The sequence below is a fragment of the Capsicum annuum genome, chromosome 6, assembly GCF_002878395.1.
Source record: "Capsicum annuum cultivar UCD-10X-F1 chromosome 6, UCD10Xv1.1, whole genome shotgun sequence".
NCBI classification, from domain to species: domain Eukaryota; kingdom Viridiplantae; phylum Streptophyta; class Magnoliopsida; order Solanales; family Solanaceae; genus Capsicum; species Capsicum annuum.
The window spans coordinates 157986123-158007689 of NC_061116.1; the positions used below are offsets into that span (position 1 = coordinate 157986123).

General features: G+C 35.7%; 1 long non-coding RNA gene across 7 annotated transcripts; it reads right to left on the bottom strand.

The window, feature by feature from the left end:
* Positions 1 to 235: 235 nt before the first annotated feature.
* Positions 236 to 21035, bottom strand: LOC107873132. Of its 7 annotated transcripts, none has more exons than XR_007057236.1 (10): positions 20911 to 21035; positions 8461 to 8615; positions 4918 to 4982; positions 4696 to 4822; positions 4531 to 4603; positions 4319 to 4449; positions 3837 to 3948; positions 3472 to 3752; positions 3290 to 3392; positions 236 to 456 (listed from the first exon to the last, which is right to left on the bottom strand). It is a non-coding gene; the product is annotated as an uncharacterized LOC107873132 (long non-coding RNA). The 7 variants fall into 7 exon arrangements; XR_001675119.2 differs by having other exon boundaries at positions 4918 to 5016; XR_007057233.1 differs by having other exon boundaries at positions 4918 to 5019.
* Between the last annotated feature and the right edge of the window lie 532 nt (positions 21036 to 21567).

A 21567-nucleotide genomic window follows, 5' to 3' on the forward strand; every position in this document is an offset into this window, starting at 1 on the left:
GCATGAGAGTTGAGACACAAGATATATATATATATATATATATAAGCACTTTGTTGAATGATTGTTATTCTACTTACTATTATCATAAACATATCAAAGCAAAATAAGTTTAACGATAAATAGAATCTCATACAATTAATATCAACTGCGACTTGCATGAGAGTTGTGACACGAGATATATATATATATATATATATATATATATATATATAGAGAGAGAGAGAGAGAGAGACACAGATACTAGGGGGAGGGGCCCGTGTGATGCATGTGAAAGAAAAGTCAAATGTAATGCATCAGTATGCCGAACAAACTATTTACTTTATAATATTTATCATGGAGCCAAATTTTACAAGAGGTTATATACATCTTATTTACATAGATAACAAAAAAAGGATATATATACATCTTATTTACATAGATAACAAAAAGTTGTGCCTCCTTAGCTTGAGATGAAACCTGTTGCACAGTAAAATTGAGAAGGGTTAGTATTATGCAGGAATAAACTCTGAAGGATACCAGTCAGCACAAACTACTACTATATTCTGTTTGGAGTGCCATACTATTCTGCAATAACATGTACATATTTTGTACTGTGACAAAGAACAATGTATGCTCAAGTTTATAATGTATTGAACCCAATCAACCATTAGTAGAATAAAGGTGAACAATAGTAAACAAAGTCATTTTGCAACTAACAACAACACAGATGAGAAATTCGATGTATAATTCTAAAGTGTTCAAACTCTACTAACCCAAATGACGTAAATTAGCTATTACTAAACAACTTTTATTTATGGTGGAGTGTACAAATCCTTAATATCAATTTTTCTCCATGCAGATTCAATTAGACATATTCAAATGAGAAATCTGAAATCCCATAAATCCCAAAGGCACTTTTCAAGAAAAAACCACCGAAAAAAACTGTTACTACGGTGTCTGTTTTTAATAAAGAATACAAACATCAGCTTGCATTATCTGCACAACAACAACAAAAAATTCGCTTGTGAGTAATTTTGGTGTGTGGGATACTATCCTTAATCTCCAATCATATCAACATTCCATGAAATTTGACCAAAAAACGTTGAATTTCATAGTAAAACCAGATAGCAAGGGCACATGAATAGAAACTTATGTATTCATATAAGTAGGGAGGTTAGTTTGTATGCATATCTTACCCCTACTTTCGAGAGATAGGGAGTTTATTTCCGATAGATGCTTGCCTTAACTTTTACTCACAATCTATTAAACATCAAGTAAATTTAAGAAAGTTATCAGCAAAGGTCTAAACTTCCACTCACTTTGCCTTGTTCAGGCGCATGGTCATTCCAGAAAACATAAAATCTTGCTTTATAATTTCCTTGCTAATAGCAAATGGGACGACATCAAATTTTACAGTAAGAATGGACCCTTTTTTTTAAGCTCATGTATGTGTATCTACAAAGTTCTCTTGCATAGGTAAGAAAAGAAAGGAGGAAGAGTATATACATCTGAAAATATTCAATTTTGGATTCATATTGATAGCTACAAACAACTTCTCGGGTGAAATCAAGCTCAGAGAGGGTGGTGTTGGGTTTCGCGATAAGGTATATTCGCATTATGTTATATGTATCTCAGAGATTTCCTTAATACTTGCATCACATAACCTAATGAACTGTATGAGTGAGGGCTAAGTTGCACAGATTCTTCACTTATAATGCCACAGTCGTGTCATTGACATTATTGAAGTCCGAGCAACATAGAGTGAGGGCCTGAACAATAAGCAACTACTCTCCAATAAACATTTCCTTCCCTCGAATGTTGGCTAGACAGTTCGAATTATATTCAGAATGAATGTAGCATCTTCAAAGGCCCAGTTCTACAGCTAATGAACCTTGTCAAACATATGAGACTAAACTTTACACCACCAGTCCTTTCCTCACATTACAAGACATCAATAGTTCAGTTGACTAACTGGAACTACAATAATGGCCTTTCTGATTTATGGCCTTTCGAGGTCTGCTTTGTTAGCTTCAACATGAAGCCTGACTATTTTGATTTTTACATGAAAAATAAGTGACTACTGCCTAATAGAATCCAACATTTCCTTCCCTGGAAGCTTATCTATACAGTTCGAATTACATTCAATGGACCGTTTCCCCAGATAACTTTACAACGCTATTCCCTTTCTCACATTACAAGGCACAAATAATCCACTCCACTAACTGAAACTACAATAATTTTGTCTGGTTATTGTCCTTTAAGGTTTGCCTTGTTAGCTTCTGTTTCAAGCCTGAACATTTTTGTCCTAATATGGACAACAATAACTACTACCCAATAAAACTCAATATTTCATTCCCTGGAACCTTAACTAATCAATTTGTATTACATTCAGATGACCTCTTCCCATGTTAACTTTACACCACTATCCCTTTGCCTCACATTAAGAAAATGAAACAGGAAAATCCAATTTGGATATGGCAACTGTTGAAGAACTTATTATTGCCATAATCATAACGGAAAGCGATATATATGCATACTGTTTGAAGCTAAGTTACAAATAAAGTACAAAAATTTGTAAGTTCCAAAACTGCTCGGACAGCATGAAGCCACATATGTCCTTATATTTTCTTGAAATTAGCACTTTGTTTCTTGAAATTAGTAGATAGTCGAGTGTTTGTGCAGTTATAAGAATCTGGAAATTGGACACACTGAAATCCTCTTGTTATACAATCAAACAGTTTCAGACAGAATAAAGGCTATATTATTTGAACTTCTATTATAGAGGGTGCTTTTCAAAATTTCGTACTAAACCCAATATTTCACCCAAAAAAATAGTCAAATCCATATTGATAGCAACAAAAATCATGAAAAATTTATCAGCGACTCAAAATTTTTTAAAAGATTCAATTTTTGATGATGCAAATGCTAATCTCACTAACTGTGAACTCTAATTAAGCTACAAATCTCTCAAAATCAACAGATGTTGAACCCTAATTAAGCTGTCAATCTCATAAAATCATAAGAAAAGCCATAACAAAAAAGTTCGTCAAACGAAACATATCCAGTATCTTAACTGTGAAGAATAGCTCAAAATTCTCAAACAAATCCAAACTTTTACAACACAGATGCTAATTTTACTAACCTAACCCCAAAAATACTGCTAACAAAATTGATTAATTGCATAATCACAATTCTACATCTATTCAGAATTAATTACAGTTGTAAGAAAAGGAGGGAGAATTTTAAAATTAATGTTTAATTTTGTTATATCTAATAATATATATTAAGTAAAAAAAAAGAGATTATATACCTTGTTCAGGTGGACAGCAAAAACAGTTGCTACAGCATTTCTTAGGATGCTTTTCAGTGTGGCTCCAATGACATCACAAAAGTAGGAGACAAAACATTGTTCACTGGTACGAAAGTGAAACAGCGATAGTCAGGTGAAAGTGAGGCAAAACATTAAAATTATATTTCAAGAGGTTGAAGTACCTTGTGACAGCTTTTCAGAGGTGACGTTTTCACCTCTGTATTGTTTTTCTGATGGGAACTACTTGACATGTGATCTGAAGAACTTATGGCGCCAGTTTCATATATCTTTCTCTTTCCAATGCTTTCAGTGTGTTCATTGAAGGTTGATTTTCCACGAACGACACAATGATCAATCTTGGGGTACCAGCATCTGTGCCTTTTGCGTAAGATTTTTTGGCCAGGATATCAAATTTCTTGCCAGATAACTGGGCCTGGACATTCGCCAATGGCAACATTTGTTTCTGAAAGGGAAATTAAATTGTTTAAATGCATAGTTTAAGTTAGAAAATAATTTACATTTTATTTGTAGTAATTTTAATATGTACCTAGACTGCCTGAATGTAATAAACTGAGATGCAACATTGTTTAGCAGTTTCATCTGCAATAAGTGCTGCTATTGAACCACTGCTGTCTGCAACAGTCACTTCAAACTGACATCTACAGTTAAAAATTGTTAGGATAATACTTGTTAAGTAAATGAAAATTTAAGATTCTGAATAATTATGTATAAAGTCTGTAAGATATCAGTTGTACTTTGGGACAAGATCTGTCAGGCGATGACAAATTGTACAGTAAAATCTTCTTTTAGTGTGAATCCTGATGAAGACTTGTTTACAGTCATAGCAAGCTAGAACAAAGAACAAGCTAGAACAAAGAACTGTTGTTGTTCATTTGACAATAAAATTGTAGCTTTCATGTAGAAGATCTGACCCGGAGAAATTCAAGAGGTAATACATTTTATAACATAATTATAAACTGTAAAAGCAAATTTAATACAATGTAATATGAAATTTGTTAGTGTTTTTACCTGGGGTTGTTCTTGGGCAGTGGCAACAGATATAACTTCATCCTGAAAAGGAATGAATTGCAAAGATCCTGATGGAGCTGTACTCTTTTTCCTGTATGCAATCAATCAGCAGCTGCTTGTTTGTTTTGATCCTGCAAGTAAAAATACACAGAGAAATATATATTTTGTGTGTGTCAATGATATGTATGACATCTTTTTTACATGAAAAATACCATGTTCTGAGTGCAGCAACCTACGGATATGGAGGATCAATCTGAATTGTTGTTGCAAATCTTGTTGTCAGTCCTATGCGTAATGAATAGTTAGTTTGAATTTTATTATTTAGTGATAATTTAGTTGCGATAAATAGGGTAAAATATGCTGATATATGTATTTACCAGGTCTTGATTCTACAACTTTTCTTGCAAGGATGATTGGATATTGATTAATTTTTTCCAATATTTTAGCTCCATCATGATCAATGAACTTCTCCCAAAGTGTAGTGTAAATTTGGTAGGTTTTTGACTGCATGAAATGATGGAGCAAATAATGTGTGGAATGAAATAAAATTATGAAGGTAAAATTAATGTACAAAGCAACGAAATGAATGGTGTACTGACCTTTGATCCATTATAATTGTAATGCCCCGAGAGTACACCCTGGGCGCCACACGGTGCTTACAGTCCTGAGGGACCACAAGTTAACCCATGAGCTGGTACCTGCTGTGAGAACTGAATAATATACTACTGATAGAAGTCATATGCAGAATTTAACTGAAAAATGCCATAAGGTTTTAAATCATAGTTCTGATTATATCTGTAAAACAATACTGACCTTATTGATAAAATGGCTAATAATAACAATTGAAAACTGACTAACTGTCTGTACTAGTCTAAAAGCCTCTAACTGAATAACTGAGGAGTTGATGAGACAAGTCCCCAACTAACTCTGACTACCTGCTAAAACTGAGAAACTGAAATAAACATAACTGGTCCTCGGAACATGAGGACTCACCACTGCTGTCGCTACTGGTGCGCTGGGATAACTAGGTATGGTTGGGAACCTAAGCGTCCGATCCTATGATATGAAATATCATAGCGCAAGAAACAGATATGTGATCAGTACTTTGAATGTAATGGTATGCTAAATGAGGTAAGGCTGAGATGCATGGGTTTATGTGCATACATGATAACCAACTGAATGAATAGCATGGATAACTGAACATGAAATAATAACTAGCTGAATGATATGAAGTAACTTAGTAACCATGCATGGAGCAGAGACTGTCTGGTTAGCATGAGAATACTGAATATAAATGCGTGAAAGCTGAAAAATCTTCGAATGCATGACCAAACATATAACATGTTTTTGATACAGTTTGTAACTGAAATACTGAAATATGATAACTAAATAACTGAATAACTGATAAACTGTATGCTATGGTCAAGCAAAACTGAACTGAGTTCTGAACTGAACACTAAAACTGAAACTGTAACTGTGGGAGGTATCATCTAACCGACATGCCCTAGTTTGAGCTGATCGGGGTCCAACCTGTGACCCTAGTTGGAAGGGTGCTAGTACCTTGCCACGGGTACAAACAATAGCTGTGGAGTCGGTCCTAACTAACGGGAGACCCCTGAGATCAGTCCTAACTAACGTGTGACATCTCATAACCTATGCTGGCTACGTTCTGGAACTTAGGGATTTCTTCTAAAGACCTGGTCCTAACTGACAGGAGAGCCCCCATCCCTAGGCTCGCTCGATGTTAAATCCTACTCCCAACTAAACTGACACTGATTACGGGATTGAGCTAAGCTTAACTGAAGAGGGAATTGACTCGAGTTACTGAACTGATCTAAGTTTGATTGATATGATAACGGACTGAACTATTAATGCCCATACATGTCTGAAACTATTCTGAAACTACTGAGACTAAGTAAACAGCTAAATTTCGGGTATTCATAACCCCCAGGACTCGATAACAATAACAACAAGGTCACATGAAAGCTTTGAAACCATGGAAGGAAATCCTTGTTCACAATTATTCACTTAAGCATTTCATCAAATACATGGGAACCAAGACTTTAACATAAGGATATTTCTAGACATGATGAGATAGCACGATCACATGACAAAATCATAAACTGAGGATTTATTTTGAATTCACATGAACATGATATGGAAATCATAATATTTAAAACATACTATAATGCATTCCACTTGAAAACAAATTCCAAAATCTTAACTTGTAAACATGTAATAAGTAGTCATTGTTCAAAACCCAGTCATTTAGGCATTTCACCAAACGCTTGCAATTCATGGTTTAGACTAAGCATGGGAATAGTTTTAAAACTTGTAGTAATAGCATGATTTCACTTTTTAGATCACCAATTAGGGTTTAAATTCAACAAACAACACCATTCAAACATGTAAAGTTTAATATCACCAATAATTTAATGAAAACATAATGAAGATTTGAAATTCAAGTAAGTTCATGGACATAATTCATAAAACACGTAATAAGGGTTGCTTTCAATGAAAATAGATTGTAAACATCATGTATAATCAAAATTCATAAAAGTTTCATGGAGATAAATCATTATAAACATGTAATTTCATGATTTAAAACATAAAAGATGGATGTGTGGACTCCATAAGTGAAAAGGGTCCATGAATAAACATTAACATACCTTAGAGCTTTAATCTTGAAAGAGAATTGACTTTTCTTGAACATTCTTGGATTGGGGATCATAATTTCTTGGTTTTCTTGAAGAAGGGTTTGAATCTTGTTCTTGGGAGATGATCTTGCGATGAAACCCTAATTTTCTTGTTCTTGAGAGTGGAGAGGATTATGAGTGATAAGAAATTGATATTTTATCACTTAATAGGGTTTAATGCGTGATTTAAGTCGTTGGAGGTGAGGTAAAAGACCAAAATACCCCTCCAAAACTATTTAAGGTTGAGGTTGATCAAGTCTGGTCATGGGTGACGACTTGGGCTAATAGGTCGTCACTTAGTTGACGGCCTATCAACTTAGGTCGGCACTTGGAGGATGAAACTGATGGCTCACTGGTTTGGACTGACGACTTGGCTGATAAGTCGTCAGTTAATTGACGGCTTATCAGCTCAGGTTGTCACTTTGTTGACAGACTGACATGCTGAAGTAAAATGAGTATAACTTTTCGCTCCAATATCGGATTAAGGTGAAACCAAATGCGTTGTAAAAAAGATTCAAAGTCTTTCTTTGAATATATAGTAGCCAACGTAACCCATTATGTACAAGGAGTAATGGTTGTTTAAAGTTGACCCAAGCTGAAACGTTCACTAAAACTTAATCAATAGAAGCGTTTCAACTCATCTTTGAGTTGGGAGATTTTTACGACCTCAACTGATATAATAGGACATTTTCCACTCTATAGAGTTGATAATCACACATACATATACATAGAATCATTGGGTTCAAGTCTGTATGCATAGGAACAATGATCTAAATTCTAGCCCAAAAATGTGGGGTGTTACAATAATGAAATCTTGAATTTTAGCTCCATTTGCAGCATATGTTAGTGGCCCGAAGTTCAGTACAATGGCAAGAATATCTTAAAAGAAAGAATCATTGTAAATGAATCAAATAAAACAAATTTTGTTGTAATAGCAGCAAGAGAAAATAATATAGCAACTATTGTAATACCAAATTCATGTCCATCAGGCGGACGGTCAAAATTCACAAACGACATAAGAGCAAGGCATGTTGGCCGCGATAGTGGATTTTATGTCGGATCTAGTTTTTCAATTGGTTCCACAATAGTGTTTCTATCGATTATCCAGATGAAGTCACTAATTGGTTTGCCATATACATTGTTTGCTTCCTTAACATTTGCAACTGTCTGCAACAGACAGCAGGTAAGTATGAAAAAGATATAGCAGGTCTACATAATGTGCTATATCCATTCCAAATATAATACACTAAACTTGTATATCCTGCACAATAATATCTTATTTTATTTTTTTTTCACAATTGAAAAAAACAAGTAGGTGAGTTTAAGGATTATAACAGTGAAAATGTGAGTGTAAAGTAATTTATTCTGCTTAAACATTTGCCCAATTTTATATAATCTATTAAAAAGATTTTTGGAAATCTTCATTATATTTTCAGTGTAAAGTACCTCTTCATCCTGCAAAATCAAAAGCTGATATTTTTTACTTCCATGTTGATTGTCTCGCTGTCGGCCCTTGTCAATCACTTGAACTTTACAAGTCCAGTCGTTTGTTGCAGCGGTTATTTCATTGATAGTAAATCGTTGTGCCATTTTGAATGAACCTGATAGCATCAAATATCAATAAATAATATAAATAAAAGAACAGAACAAATTCAATAGTACAATTAATATGAAAAAATGTTCACTGTTAACAGTAAAATGATAACTTAGAGAAAGCTTTAATAGTAAATTTCATTGTATACTATATTAAGTGTGCAACAATCATCATGGTTATCGACTATAGGAGGTCTTATCAATACTTTGACATTGTTAGAACTTTTGGCCCTCGACAAAGAAACATATAATTGGCCATGAGAAAAAACGGGCTCTCTTAGATAAATACCAAGAAATCTAATGTTTGTGCCTTAGCTTTGTTAATTGTCATGGCAAAACATAATCGTATTGGAAATTGTGTTCTTTTAAACTGTAGCAGCATTTTTCATCTGTTGAAGTTAATAATGGTATTCGTGGAATGAAAACATGAGCATTTTTAAAATCACTACTGAATATTGTAGCGCTAATAATGAGTTTTAAAGTCAACGCATATTAGTCTTGTTCCATTACATAAACCCTCTGAAGGATTCAAGTTTCTTAATAGTATGATAGAACAATTTTTTTTGTAAAGATAATTTGTAAGGAGGTAATCCAGCAAGGTTTAAAGTATGCATTAAATCTCCATATTCACTTTGATCTTTCGGATCAGAAGTTTCATCAATAGCTGCATACACCTTTGCGTTGGTTGGAAATTGAGTAATTAACATTTCATTTATTTGATCAACAAAGTCATTTTTTGTTGCCAAAATAGCTCGAGATATAGCAAAAGAAATATTTGAAGGAGATGTATACAAATCAAGGTAAGTAACTTTAAACAGTATATTTAATGAATCTTTTTCGATAGTGAAAGGAATAATTAAAGATTGAGGTATTTCAATTTTTCCTTGTGAATTTTGTTTTTCATTTCCATTACAAATTCTTATTAAATAGTCACAAAAAGTAGGATCTCTTCTTGCGCACATATTTTCTGATAATTGTAGATTTTGAAGTTGATTCCAAATGTCAGGACATAGTAAACTTTCACGAACAAAATCTTCTCTTTTGCCAGTACAGACAACAGGCAAAGTTTGTCTAAAATCACCACTGAACACAACAACTTTTCCACCAAAGAGAACATTTGTTTCCATTAAATCTTTAAGAAGCAAATCTAAGGCTTCGATCATTTGTTTTTTTGCCATTGAGATTTCATCCCATACTATTAACTTTGCATCACGGATTAAAGATGTAATGAACTTTGTTTGCTTATATTACAACTGAAAATTCCATCAATATTTATAGGCAATTTAAAGCGGGAATGAGCAATGCGACCTCCGAGAAGAAGTGAGGCCGCTACACCTGAACTAACAATTGCCAAAGCTATAAATCCTTTATGTTTTACAGTAGCTAACAAAGCACGATATAAAAAACTTTTACCTGTTCCACAGGGTCCATCAATAAAAAAAGCACTTGATTTATTTGAGAATACTCTATTAAGAATTGTGTTGTAGGCAATCTGTTGCTCATTGTTTAACTTATTTTGTAGTGACAGATCTTCATTACTAACGGTAATATTTCTTTCAAAATGTACATCCTTTGCTTCTTTTGCCACTGAAGATGCTTTAATTTTTTTTAGGATTAAATAAAAATCATTAATATCACAATCCATTAAGTAAAGGATATCGTTAATATGATTTAATACTTTACAACGAATTGATAGTAAAGACTGATTATCATTTCGTTTGTGATCTTCCGATAATGGGCTTTCAAATTTTTCCCACAATTCTCTAGGATTATTTGGGTTGCAATAAGTTAATAGCATGGCAAATAAATCTCTTAGACTGCACGACATTTGGTAATCGGCAGCTTCAGAAAAACATTCTATCAAGTTATTATCACATAGTAATAATCCTCTCTTTTCAGCAGATTCTCTGAATATAGTGCAATATTTACCATCTACAGTTAGTAAATCTTCGTATGATTTAGGTCCTCTGACATTCACAAGAAGCAACCTCAAATAATATCTTTCTACTTCGATTGGATAGCATGTTAATACGACCAATTGCATTTCCTTGTTGACACGTGTCCACATTTTATAAGTTGTTGACCAGACAAAATATTCTTTAAATTCTCGATATTATAAATTGAGTTCATTAGCTTCTTTATGTATTCGATTCATTATAAAAAAATTCAGTTAGCATAGTTTTTTTAATCATTGGATTGTTTATAAGTTTAGTAATATTATCGGTATTTTTTAAAGAAACAAGTTGTTGTCCACCAAGATGGAGCTGTAATGGTAAACAAAAGGATTCATTTCACTAATGGAAAAGCCAAATCTGCGCCACGCAGCTTCAGGTGGTGAAACTAATCTAGCTGACTGATATTCTTTTATTTCATCTATTTCTATAGTTGTGTTATCATCATGTAGCCGAAAGGTAATTTTATCATGTCCTTAACATATATATTTGTAAATATATTTAACAATCTTGATATCAGAACATATTTCTACATTAATGTGACAATTGAACTTGCAAAGTAAAAAAGAATTGTAAGGGGCAACCCATGAATTGTTAAAGAGGTGATTTCCAATTTGTATATATTTTCCTGTATTTCTTCTTTTATAAATTGGGTAAGAGTTTTTGCCTTTACATGTTTGATCCAAAAAATCTTTTGGGTATTTGAACTTGCAATAACCTTTCTTTTTCATGCAAGGACATGCTAGATTTAACTTGCTGTAACACCCCGAGTCTGTACTCCGGACGCTACACGATGCTCATCATCCCGAAGGACCACAAGCTAACCCATGACTAGTACCTACTGCAATCACTGAATAATAATAATATTGTATAATGCAGAAATTAGAACTTGCCATAAGGTTCAAAACTGAAATCAAAAGACTGAAAATTGAACATCTGTCTGTAAATACTCTAGTTTGAAAGCCTCTAACTGACTGAATATGGAATTGATGGGAAAAGTCCCCAACTAACTTCGTCTACTGAATGTGATGAACTACTGAAATACTAAAAGATAATATTGTCCTCAAACTATAAGGACTCACCACTAAATCTGTTGCTGATAATCCGGGCTGCTAAGTGTGGTGAGTAGCCCGTGCATCTGAACCTATGATATAAGACATCATGGCGCAAAAGAAAATTATGCGTCAGTACTTTGAATGTACTGGTATGCTAAGTGAGGTAGGCTGATGATATGTCTAACTGGACTGAACTGAGTTTATTGAGTGCCACTGACTGACGGAATACTACTAAGTTCTGAACTATTTACTGAACTGAAATTGTGACTGATTACTAAGTACTATTGTTCGTGACGCTACTAAGGTTGTTCTGTAACTACTGTAACTCTAGGTAAGCAACTAAATCTTCGGGTATTGAATACCCCCAAGACTCGATAGCATGAAAAGTAACGCATTGCATAAACTTGAAAAGCATCACAATCTTTACTTGCTCAAAACTCGTTCATAAAGGCATTCTATCAAACACTTGTAAGATATAAGCTTGCACATATGCTATATGTCATGATTTTCACATTTAATTCACATGAGCAATTTATCAAGCACTTAGGGAACATAATCTATGCACATGATACTAAATAACATGTACGCATCATAATTTCAAATCCCAATTCAAAAATCAAGGGCTTTTAACATGAATTCACATGATACTACACACATGATAAATAATTTCACATGAAACTAGGAATAAACCATGGATTAGAACACAATTAACATCATAATCATGAATACGCTCAAATCCCACATTGAATTCATAAAATCAATTAACTTGTAGTTTAAAAGAGTTTCTTGAATTCCAAGGGTGGAAGAAAACCCTTGGATGAACACTTCACATACCTTGGAGCTTGAATTCGTGAAGATTGGTGGTGCGTCCTTGGATCTTGAATTTGAAATTAGATCCCATAGGGTTTGTTCTTGAGAGGATTCTAAAGAGAGTGCGTGAAATTTGCCTTTAGAAAGGCCTAATTACGTGTTTTGGGGCTGAATAGGAGTGGGGAAATTGACCTAAATACCTCTCTAGATGCGGAATTAATAAAGCAAAAATTGTGCCTAGTGACGCGCAGACTGATGCGTCGCGTCGATGGCATCAATGCGATGGCCAACGCGCTGCGTTGAGTTCGCATTGGTTAACTGGAATTGCACTGAAAGATGGGGAAAAATTATTTGTCAACGCGATGGTCGACCCACTGTTTTGGTCACCTGAACATGGTTTAAACGAGGTTCGAAAAATCCAAAACTCACCCGAAGTGACCTACTGACATTCCTGATCATGAATAAATCTAAAAACTGATACTTTAAGGTCATAAGGGTCATAAAATAGGATCACCAACTTACGAAGGCTAAAACACTTCTAAGTATAAACACTTAGCGGAAATTTCTAAGTCTGGGACCTCTTTTCAAGCTTTAACGGACTGAGTTAAGCTTAGAATTTTGCGGGGTCTTACAATATCTCCCCCTTGGGAATATTCGTCCTCAAATGAGACTGATTATGCTAAGAAATACTGATGGACTGAGTTTATACACTGAATATGCATATCTTATGCATGGAATACATAATTGAAAGTACTGATAAGCTGAGTTTTCATACTAAATATGCATATCTGATGCATAAGTACATGACTGAACTGATTCGCGAATGCATGACTGAATATGCAACAGTAATGGATACCAAGTTTATAACTGTAACTGAACATGGAACTAAGCCAATTTAAGAAACACTGTTACCTTAAGCTGAGAATACTGATGAACCTGAGATCATTTACTGAACATGCATGAACGGGAACATGAGAACATAACTGAGTCTGAAACATGATACATGAACTGAATATCGTGAACTGAGTTCGGGAACATGAGAACATAACTGAGTCTGAAACATGATACATGAACCGAATATCGTGAACTGAGTTGATTCCTTGGTTAAATGCCATGACATGGGAATGGTCATATGGCTAAGATTGGAACGAGAGAGTCAACTTATGAGTACTCATTACTCCAACTGGATCTAGTTACGTGATGAGAAACTGGAACGTTTAGGACATGAAAGCTCAGGGGTTATAGTGTATCTCCCCCTTGGGACATTATGTCCATCGAAGAATGCTGACTTGGCTGAGATACTAAGAAAAAGCTGAGACGGTGCATGGGGCACCTACGAACTAAATCGTGACTGAATATCTGAGATCTAAAACTGAGGCATGATACATGAACTGGGCTGAACTCGTAACTACTAGGATGCTCTATCTTGGAACATTCATTCATGAAACTTTGGAGTACGATTGGGTGGAAAGATGGGGAAACCGTACGAACCTATCCACCTGACTGCTAAACTGAATTCCTGGCTTTACGGACTAACTCATTCTGAAAACTTATACTCAACTAGAGCATTTTTTGACACTCTTTCTACAAAGTTATACTGACTTTAGGGAGCAAGGAAATCTCGACATGGTCTAAATAAGACATCCGAATAAGAAATCACAACATGGCTCCAATTCTGTAATATGGAGCAAAGCCTACGAGACGTTATCTAAGACAAAGTTACTAAGCCTCATGCACTAAAACTACTAACTCACCATCCTAACCACATTTCTTAACTGTAATTTCTACTTCAACACCGCACTTTACTTGGGGCTACTGAAAATATTTACATGGGCACTAATAACTCTACCTACTGAGGTCTGAGTTGGACTGAATTCTCCCACTATGTTCAAGCCTACTCAAATCTCCAAAATGCATTTAGCCATTTACACATCAACATGACATTCAAGCCTATCTTCATAACTACAACCTCTTGTAAAAGTAGCATGCAACAATCTTTTCTTAACATGAAACATTTACTCTCCCCCTCCTAAGCAACTGCTCACCACTACATCATTTCATAAGGAGAGTTCACTGAAGGTTAAATATGAGGACCTGAAGCATGAATGGCACTATACCGAACTTGACACTTAACTGAGGCCTGAGGAATAGAACAATAATATCCTGGATTTTATCAAGAGATCTAAACTGAGGATATACATGACGAAATCTGAATTTAGCGGATCATTAGGAGTGTAGCATGAGTCATGGGAGCTGAGCTTACTGTAAAGCATGAGTACATGAGTCATGAGTTGCATGACCTGAGTTTGGAGTTTCTGTATTCATGGAACATGATTCATAACACTGAGTGAACTGGAATTCCTTATACTAGGAATGGTAAGCGTACGTGATTTTCGATCATGTGCACGAATATGAGCTATGATCATAGAGTTGACATGTAAGGCGTGAGAGATATCATATCGTGATAGTTGAAGTGCAAAACTTTGTATTGAGGTAAGTACGGGTTGGGCATCATCCTTTCCCACTGCTCTTCTACACATACTGACATTACTACTAAAAATCTGGAAGCCTGACGTGGTTACTTGTTCTACCATCTCCTCCTTAGCTTAAAGCCGTTATTCTAAGTCTGCGAACCACTTAATAAACTTTAAATCGAACTGAAACCACTTTACTCTAGAGCCTGAGGTCTAACAATAGTCATAAACACTAAACTCATTCTAAAGGACTACACCTGATAATGTAAGGTCCACTGCTAGTACTCTTCTGATACACGATTCTTAGCTTTTTATGGCCCCAACAATCATCATATAGCAACCTCAACACTGACAAACTTAGAATTCTCAACTCTTCTTTCTACTGGTTCAATCTAAAAAAATTCAAGCTTAAATCAACTGAAATTGAGGTACTACCCCTTTATTCGATGATTGGCCCATCAGGAAATGGGAACGGAACGACTCTATTACTGAAATCAACTGAAGGAATTTTCTGAAAATACTATAACCGAGCAATTTCTATATACTCGTCTGGCTAAAATAGATTTACCTACTGGGGTAGGTACTAAAAAAGGTTCTGTTAAGATTTTTAGTCTGACTTTAAAGTTGACTGCTATGTAAGGAGTTACCAGAGACAAAGAAGCTCCTGGATCTAATAAGGCATAAACATGTAAATGATAAACTTGTAACATACCAGTGACCACATTAGGAGAACTTTTCTGAGCCTGTCGGGACTAAAGTGCATAAAGCCTATTTGGGCGTTGCCCACTTGTGGCGCTGGAAATGGCACCCTACTGATTCGAGCGATCGGACTGAGCTGAAGGACGGATATGTTGACTCCGCAAACATGACTGAGGACAATCTCTGATTCTATGGCCTGGCTTGCCACATCTAAAACACAACCCACTACCAACCTTACACACGCCCTGATGGTTTCTACCATATTTTTGGCAAGGAGGATTTGTTCGGCCACTCTCTGGCCTTGGCGTTCTAGCCCTCTTATTCTTTCTCCCTCTTTTCCTACATCTTTTCTCCTCACTCTGCGGAGATTGAGTCATAAGCCTAGATAGGATTGTAGCCAGATGATTGTTCCAGGCTACCACTGAATAAGCTAAGGCAGTGAAAGCGGTCCTGAGTTCGGAGTGAGACACATGCTCATTCAGGGGATTTTCCTGAACGGGCGAAGGCACAGGCTAGTTTCCAGTTCTTCTTCCGTTAGTCTTTTTGGGAGACATTCTGTAAATGGAGGGAAGAAAAGGATTAGACTGAGAGTTTAACTTGAGCTCATGCTCACTCGCACGACATGAATACTGAAAGAAGGGAAACTTTTCCTAAAATGCCTCATAGCCTCTTGTCCATAAGTATGGCGCGCAACACCCCATGCACAGGACTCCACTAGACACGGTTTTAAGACTTCCTAGGATTCTGTTGAACCTCAGGCTCTCATACCAAGTTTGTTACCCCGGACGCTACACGGTGCTCATAATACTAAAGGACCACAAGCTCACTCATGACTGGTACCTGTTGCAATCACTGAATAATAATACTGTATAATACGGAAATTAGGTAAAACTTGCCATAAGGTTCAAAACTGAAATCAAAATACTGAAAATTGAACATCTGTCTGTAAATAGTCTAGTTTGAAAGCCTCTAACTGACTGAATATGGAATTGATGGGAAAAGTCCCCAACTAACTTCGTCTACTGAATGTGATGAACTACTGAAATACTAAAAGATAATATCGTCCTCAAACTATGAGGACTCACCACTAAATCTGTTACTGATAATTCGGGCTGCTAAGTGTGGTGAGCAGCCCGTGCATCTGAACCTATGATATAAGACATCATGGCGCAAAAGAAAATTATGCGTCAGTACTTTGAATGTACTAGTATGCTAAGTGAGGTAGGCTGATGATATGCATGGGTTTATATGCATGGACAACAACTAGCTGAGTAACATGGACATAACTGAATGAGAGTACATGCATGAATACCTAAACTGTAACTGAGATCATGTCAACACTGGATACTGAGTTCTGAATATTGATTAGCTGATATCTAAGTTTACTGATACTGTAGTACTAATAACAGAGTGACTATTTCTGACAGTCCTGATTCTGTAGAATGGAACTGAGTTCTATACTGAGCTAGGTGACTGTGTCTGACAGTCCTGAATCTGTAGAACTGAACTGAGTTCTATGCTGAGACTGAAACTGAAACTGTGAGAGGTAATCATCTAACTGACATGCCCCAAATCGAGTTGATAGGGGTCCAACCTGACCCCAGTTGGAAGGGTGTTAATACTGTGCCACGAGTACTAACACTAGAAAACCAGGATGCCAACACTTGGGCGGAGTCAAGCCTAATCTAACGGGTGACCCCTGGAAGGTAGTCAAACCTAGTCAGACGGGTGACTCCTCATCCTGCGCTGGCTACACAGTTCTGGAGTACAGGGACTGCTACTAACGACTATGCCTCACTGACGGGGAAAGTCGTCATCCCTGCACTCGCTCGGTGCTAAATCCTACTCCCAACTGAATAGACACTGAACTCATTTCTAAACTATACTAGGTTGGACTGAACTGTTACTGATCGTATTGTCTAACTGGACTGAACTGAGTTTACTGAGTGCCACTGACTGACAGAATACTACTAAGTTCTGAACTATTTACTGAACTGAAATTGTGACTGATTACTAAGTACTATTGTTCGTGACGCTACTAAGGTTGTTCTGTAACTACTGTAACTCTAGGTAAGCAACTAAATCTTCGGGTATTGAATACCCCCAAGACTCGACAGCATGAAAAGTAACGCATAGCATAAACTTGAAAAGCATCACAATCTTCACTTGCTGACAACTCGTTCATAGAGGCATTCTATCAAACACTTGTAAGATATAAGCTTGCACATATGCTAGTATGTCATGATTTTCACATTTAATTCACATGAATAATTTATCAAGCACTTGGGGAACATAATCTATGCACATGATACTAAACAACATGTAGCCATCATAATTTCAAATCCTAATTCGAAAATCAAGGGCTTTTAACATAAAGTCACATGATACTACACACATGATAAATAATATCACATGAAACTTGGAATAAACCATGAATTAGAACAAAATTAACATCATAATCATGAATACACTCAAATCCCACATAGAATTCATAAAATCAATACTTGTAGTATAAAAGAGTTCCTTGAATTCCAAGGATGGAAAGAAACCCTTGGATGAACACTTCACATACCTTGGTGCTTGAATTCATGAAGATTGGTGGTGCGTCCTTGGATCTTGAATTTGAAATTAGATCCCCTAGGGTTTGTTCTTGAGAGGATTTTAGAGAAAATGAGTGAAATTTGCCGTTAGAAAGGCTTAATTACGTGTTTTGGGGCTAAATAGGAGTAGGAAAATTAACCTAAATACCCCTCTAGATGGGGAATTAAAAGAGCAAAAACTGCACCCAGTGACGCGCAGACCGACGCGCCACGTCGATGGCATTAACCCAATGGCCAACGTGCCGCGTCGAGTTCGCGTTGGTTCACTGAAATTGCACTGAAAGCTGGGGGAAATTATCTGTCGATGCGATGGGCGACGCGACGCATCGAGAACGCGTCGACCCACTATTTTGATCACCTGAACATGATTCAAACGAGGTCCAAAAAATCCGAAACTCATCCGAAGTGACCTACTGACATTCCTGATCATGAATAAACCTAAAAATTGATACTTTAAGGTCATAAGGGTCGTGAAATAGGATCGCCAACTTACGAAGGCTAAAATACTTCTAAAGTATAAACACTTAGCTGAAATTTCTAAGTCTGGGACCTCTTTTCAAGCTTTAACAGACTGAGTCAAGCTTAGAATTCACATCTTTTTTCCTTCCACATAATGAATAACAAAGCGTAGAACCAAACGATAAGCAAATACGCAAGAAATTGAGGTAATCAATACACATTAAAGCGCGCATCTTTTTAGCAATATTCTGCTAATCAACGTGATATAAGGACGGAATAATCTAAATACAAAGTTTTAGGTGAATACCTGAACTGTAAAAGTGAATAGGAAACTTAAGTGTCGAAAGCTTTACATTTCTTTTGGGTTTTTTTAGTTGTTTTAAGGTGTATGTTGTAAACACCCTGTTTTGGTTACCGCATAAGTACACCACTTAAAATTTAAATAGAACAATCTCCAGCTTTCACCAATTGTGATAACTAATTTTCTAATATTTTAAAATTTTGCAGAATTGTTTGTTCTTGATTTCTTTACAAAGTTTCAAATTGATTGTTGCTGGCTATAATATTTATAATGGAACTTGAGAATTTGCTGCATGACTTATATATCAAGTTAAAGCAGGCAAACATGTCAATATCCTTTCATTTTTTAGTTAGTTTTCTGCCTCTTAAAATGTTCTTTTTTGAAAGACAGCTGAAATTATTACAACTTAGAAGCTAGCAGGGTTGGTAACATGTCAACAACGGAGTATTATATTGATTTCTAATACTTTGGCATGTGATAACTTATCTTTAATTGTGCATCTACATAAAACAATCTGCATTATTCACATCTCTTTTCTTCCCACGGAATGAATAATAAAGTTTAGAATAAAACTTCATCTAAATACACAAGCAACAGAGGCAATCAATACATATTTAAGCTCCTATCTTCTAGGTACTCCAGCACTAATCGACGGCATACAAAGACGGAGTAAGCTAAAGCATCATTATTCGCGAAGGAAGCTTTTTTGTGTAAACTGCTAAAGTGAAGCAGTTGTTTTTGGGTAAGCTGCTAAAGTGAAGCAGCAATTGGCATATTGGTGACGCGTATCAAGCGCCAAAGAAGTCCACGTGCTATACACAAAGTGAAATTACACATATATCCTTGACGACGCTAAGCGACTTCTTTGTTCCAGCGTTTTAGTAGCCTATCTCGGGAAGCGGAGGCAATACACTCCTAATTTGTCTTTCATGGGCGGCTTACCAACACAGTACAATCTATCTTGATATCAAGCATCCAGCTCCAAAATCACATACAATTGCATATCTGTTAGTATATCTGTAATCCTAGTAATTATACTTTGGCTTAGGATAAGGTAATACACTGAAGCCGTGATCCCTGAAGCCGCACATGAAAAGATCATCGCCAAACCCAAATACCACTAATGAATAACCGAAGAGACAACCTTAAAACCAAGCGCACAGCTTCTGGCAACTCTATAAATCGTGGCAATTGAAAAAGAACCGACATACTGCCACAAGGAAGGAATGGAAAAATCACAACACTAAAAGCTTAGACAGTGCGTTGAACACCAACAACACTACATTCAGTATTAACTCTCGAATACCCCATAACAATCGGAACAGCGATGCGAGGAAAGCTGAATAAAGAGAAGGAAACAAGTTTGCTCAAACACTAAGCAGAAGCCATCAGCAGAAGTGATTCATAAAAGCCATTCAATTTTGTCAACATAAAACCCACCATTAATTGTGAAACACAGCTCATAATTTTCAAACAGATCGAATTGTTTACAACATATACGCTAATTTTAGTAACAAGGGGAAAAGCCCAATTCATTAAAACAATACTAACCCTACTTTAACTAACCCCGTACCTAAAATGGAGTGCACAAATCAAAATTCCCAAACAGATCAAAGTTTGTACCACAGAAACCCCGATTTCACTAATGCAGGAAAACTTCAATTTCTTATCCCTAAAATAAAGTGAAAAACCCTCCAAAAATCACAACTAATTTCACTAACCCAGTACGTAAAGAGGTAGTAATAAATCCCAATTTTGCGACGAACAATTCAAAATTCCCAAACCAATCAAATCTTTGACAGCAGAAATAGTAATTTTGGCAACACTGGAAAACCCCAATCCCTTAAATCATTAAAACAAACAAGCTTCATCAGAAAGGGCGAAATCTGCATGATGGAAAACTCGAAAAGCAAAAGAAATTTTGCTTAATAGAGAAGTGGAGAAGGAAGATACAGGCAGAAGGCAAGCAGACAAACAGTAAATTCGCTTCTCCTTTGCTAATTGCTTATTTATTAATCTATATAAAAAGCTAGTAATAGAGAAGGCAATAGAAATGGAGAAAACAGAGAGAATAGCACGTATTATTCCATACCACGTGTAATGAAAAGGCAAAAGCTCATCAGCACAGCACCGTAAATTACGAACTTACCCTCAGGGAAATTTTATTTGCCCGTAAGCACGCATGTCAAAACCCTAACTGAGATTCTAATTACCCATCTCTTCCCATTTGTTTGTGTTATTTTTCTCTTAGTCTTTTTTAAGAAAAATGTCTCTTTCTTTTTTGATAATTCTTTAATTCTAATTCTCCACATAACATGTCTAAGATACTCTCTCTATTTTAAAAAGAAAGACTTACTTTGACTTGGCACAAAATTTAAAAAAATAAAGAAAACGTTTGAATATTGTGGCATTAAAGTTGTGTCAAATATACCAAAATGTTTTTAATTTTGTGGTCCTAAACATGTCATGTGGAAAGTTTAAATTAAAGTATTGCCAAAAAATTAAAGGGGTCATTCTTTTTAAAATGGAACAAAAAAGAATGTAGGTCATTCTTTTTTAAACGGAGGGAGTAATAAAATTTGATATATTTTTTTTCACATATTTAAAATT